Below are 4,864 nucleotides of genomic sequence, written 5' to 3' on the forward strand. Positions count from 1 at the left end.
AAAAAAAAAAAAAAAAAAAGAAAACAAAAAAAAGAAAACATGAGGATAGAGTCTAAAAGTACAACTCCCACAGCAGGCAGCTAAATAGTAAGGCTTTGACCAACTGGGCTGATTTCTTTCTTTTGAAGCCATTTGAAAGCAGAGATGATAAAGCCACATAAACCCCAAATCTCTTTGTTTGTGGAGTTTCTGAATTTGCATCTCAGGGCTTTAACTTCACACAGTTGGCTGATCCACCTCAACCTCACCTCTTCCTGAGCTGGCTGTCTTGTGCATCTGTTTCTGTCTTATTCCCTCGTCTCCCTCAAACACATGCGATGACTACTGACAGTGCCATTGGTGTGAAGGAGGAGACACCTCACCAATCTCATCTGCAAACCTTGGTTTCAGCATCATTAAGACTGCATCAGTGGGATCACTCACTAGTACAATTCTGACTTGTACAGGGTATAAGCAGTGACTGCTCATCATCAGGACACATAAGGAGAGATCTGCATTAGCTTTACGCTTAATATCAAGCTTCCTCCCAGCAGCAGGATGGTGACAACCTGATCCAGGTGCCAAAGCCTGCTTGCAGAAAGCTAACTATTTTTCTTAGCCAATTTGAACAAGCACAGTAGCATTCTATCAAACCAATGCCTGCCCTCGAAACAGAGGCAGGAAACCCAAGGCCAGGCTCACTATGCTGTCAAACACTTGCTGCACGCACTGGAAGGGACGTGACACCCGCGCAGCTCCCACGCCAGCCAACCCACCAAAGCAGTGACAACCACCTGCGCTCTGTGCGTGCAGCCAGAGGCAGGACCTCACCTCAGGACTCCCCCGGGAACCACGCACCGGGGAACAGGCTGGAACAACAACAGGGCATCCCGTCAGCCAGACTGGGCTGTTTGCTTTTGGCGACAACAGACACAGATCACTTCCCCAGGAAGCTGCTAAGGTTCCTTGTGTTGATTTATTTTTTTTTTCCCTTTTCATTGTGTGACCAGAGCGAAAGTGGTGGCATTTGGCAGCTACTTTCCATCAGCATTATTGTTATTCCCTGATAGCAGGGATTTGTTTCCCGTCAGGTGAAACGCAAAGGCGTTGTCCCTGTTTGGAAGAACATAAAGTTAGAGAGGCCTCCAGGGAAACACTTTGAAATGCCACACACAACATTACTCGTAAGATTTCTTGGATGTGGCAACACTTCCCAGTAAAACAATGCGTTAGCACACTATGTATGTTTTGCTAAGTTGCTGCCCACATTTCAAAGAAAACATTAATCCTGATGTTCAGATGCTACTGAAAGGAAAGAGCGAACTGGGGAGCTCTGCAGAATACCTGTCCTTTGACTTTGTGCAACACTCAAAAGCTGAACCATGTTTAGATGCAAGACTTATTTGAAAGATCATTTCCGCTGCTCACCCTAAATAAAGAAGTACTTACAATATTAATCATATTATAAAACAATGCTAAACTATAATTTAAGTCTCTGAAGACAGATAAATCGTGTTAGCACCTTATAAGTTTAAGCACTGTTCTTGCCTGTTTTGGCCTAGTGTTGTTCAGTTCCTCAGATCTTAAAGCCCTTACTGAGAAAAGCCTCTTTATTTCCAGTACCAGTGGCTAGATTGTGTGGTTTTCAGATAATGCTATTGGAACTGAGGTTGCAAAATGAGAATCAGAAGGATGAAGATAAGCAGATAAATTAAAATTTCCAATTACCTCACATAAATGGAGTTCCCAAAGAATTTTTCCACCCTATTTTCAGACAAAATATACAGATCAGCATCTTCATAGATTAAGATCACAACAATCCTCCTTAAAACCCAGAATGATATTCTTCATCCTCTGGTAGAAGTTAATGATGCAATATATGCTCCCTTCCTTTTCTTAGGTGGTTGGTTGGAAATCACTATTAAAACAACTGCTAGTCGGTTATACATTCACAAATTTCCACACAGGAGGAACTAAATAGTTATTGTTGTGCTTTTTTTTTCTAGCTAGTATATACTAATAGTTTACTGAGAACCTAAGATCCTTCTGAGGCAAATGAAGTAGCCAAAAATATAATACAATCCTACAGAAGCGAAAAGAGTGAGGGGATGGAAAGTTAACCTGTTGCTACTTCTCATCCTATGAAACACAAAGCACGCACACACACACAAAAAAAAGTCCCAAAATCTGGCAGGATTTTTTGTTACATTTTAAAGACTTCCAGCTCGTGTAGAAAAGTAGCTTCTAAGTAACTCCATGTATGGACACATTTATTCCAGAACAAGAAACACCCTAATTCCATCTAACCTTGGAGTCTATTCCAAGATAAGCACACCAATTTCAGTGTTACTCAGGAAAAGCTAAAATCCATACCTAGGTTTATTCTACATTAATTTCTAAACACATAATCATAAATACACCAAAAATTGAAGAGTCCCTTTTTCAGGGGGGCTTTTGACTAAAGGAACCTTTGAACAAATCAAGACTAGATCAAGCTATAATTAGGCTGATAGTTTATCCCACTTTTCCCATCAGCTAAAACCTCCACAGCTTAAGTTCATAGCCTCAGTGCTGCTGAAACAGCAGCTTTTAATGAGAAAAAAAAAAGGAAGGAAGAAAGGAGAGAAGAGGTTCATATTCCCCACCTATGATTGTCACAATGTTGCATGTAGCTGAAGTATTGCTGTGTAATGAGGACACAGTGACTTTAATTATGCAGCTCAACAGAACTGTCTCAAAATTGGATGGCTTTACTGCATCGCTGGCTTGTACTGATGCCAGTCAGACGAAGACAGGCAGACTTCTTAACCTTCTGGCTGAGAAGATTAAACCCTTAACAGAGCCATCTCTTCTCTCCCCCTTCTCCCTTCTCCTCCCCTGTCTTTTAAAATAAATAACAAAGGAGCCTTTAACAATCCAACTAAAAGGGAAATTTCATTTTCTAGCGTTTCTAATGCAGTAAATATGCTGAACCTCTAACGATAATAGAAACAAGTATTACCTTACAAAGCTTACAAAACCTGAGTAGGTAAACAAGATCCTCCCATACCTTCATAAATATCAGGGCAAAGGACCAAATATCTTCCTCATGTGCAAGGTTCCCTTATCCAACAGCTGTAAGAAATTCTTATGATACATACAAACATAGAAATTTATATTAGCCAAATCCCCGTGAAAGCAAATAATCACCTCCACTTGGAAAAATAAGCAAGGTCGTTCAGTCAAAAGATTTTATTTTTGTCTAGGATCAACTGCTTTATATGGCTTTGCTACCGAAGATAGAAACATTACCCCATATACAAAGGCACTATTTTTAAAGACTGCGTTTTGAGGGAGAGAACAGAATTATTTTTCCTTCCTAAAAGATTTTTTCAAATGTGGATTATCCAAAGAATGTGAGACAGGAAAAGGACCAAGCAACCACATTCTGGACTGAACTATATATGGCTTAACTCAACTAACTTTAGTGGTTTTGAGAAATCAATGCAGGATCATTATTTAAAAAAAAAAAAAAAAAAAAAAAAGTTATTTTTGTCTCAGAATTCCAGGATTATTTAGTAACTCCGGTTGAACTATTTACCATATTTAATTCCTCACATAAATTTTAAAAGACAATTAAGAAACACTATTCTATAATAAGCCATTTCTATACAAGGCAGGCGTTTCTTTTAGAAACTATGAGCAAACGCCTGATTAAGATGACAAGCCACATGGAAACTACTTCCAGAATCAGACTTAAAGGGCACAGTTACCAACCAAATTTGGCAGACAAGGAATCGTGACGAACTGCAAAAGCACGCAGCAGTACAATAAAAAGTTGGGAATCGTAAGCAAATAAGATGGCAAGCACTGGTGTCAGTTCAGTGAGGATAAGAGCATAAACAGGACAAATCCTAAACATTAAATGCTGGGCTCAGATGAATGGCACAGTGCCACAGTGGGAGGGGAGCTGACTCTTCCATTTACAGACCACTGGCCATGAACAAGCCGTATCAGTAAGGCAAAGGATCTGCCTGTGGCAGACAATCTCATTCTGACATCCGTCTTTCCAGAGGGATGTTTCAGAACCATTTTCATAGTAACAACAGGAAGCTTAGAAGAGAAAAAACTAAAAGCACACCTATGATGTCAGGCTCTATACCTCCCTAAAGGCTGTGTTTAGGGTCAGGGCTCTTGCAGAGATCTGGTGTTTATCCCTAGAGAACAGCAGGCATCTGGCCTTATCTGTAGAGAGGCATCGCTAGATTTTAATATATGGTTAGCCCTACTTAAGATCACTGCACCTTCTGAGTCTTTATGCTAAGGGGACAACGACTGGAATTTCAGCTCCAGCAGCAAACCCAGCATTTATAGCAAATTTGTCAAGTATCACAGGAAGCTTGACTTGAGTCTCACTCCTATTTTCAGTAACATTAAGACGCACCAAGTGCAGTTACATTAACTCGGAAAGGGAACAATAAGAAATGAATTACACATTCTTCTTTGCCTTGGCTGTGTTTGTCAGCAGCACAACACCGCACAAACCCGGCAGGAGAGCGCACTGAGCTCCCTTAGAACATTCCGAGAGCACATGGTGAAGTTTAAGGTACTTTTTTGACCAACAAAGCACAATTCACCGAGCAGGCAGCGGCAGCAGGACCGAACTCGTTACGCACTCGCTCGATCGCAGCTCCCCCGAGCCAACTCTTTTGCTGTCCATCCCCGAAACTATTCACCTCCCTCCCGAGCCAGAGGCAGCGGCTCCACCCAGGGACCCCCGGAGCGCGGCTCAGGGGCTGCGGCGGCCCCAGGGGGGGACGGCGGGAGGGCAAACCCGGTCAGGGCCCCGCTCCGCGGCAGGAGGCTCAGCCCCAGCCCCGACCGCAGCCCCCCGGCCCCCGCAGCC

This window comes from Chaetura pelagica, unplaced genomic scaffold (genome assembly GCF_000747805.2).
Source record: "Chaetura pelagica isolate M959 unplaced genomic scaffold, ChaPel_1.0 scaffold314, whole genome shotgun sequence".
NCBI classification, from domain to species: Eukaryota; Metazoa; Chordata; class Aves; order Apodiformes; family Apodidae; genus Chaetura; species Chaetura pelagica.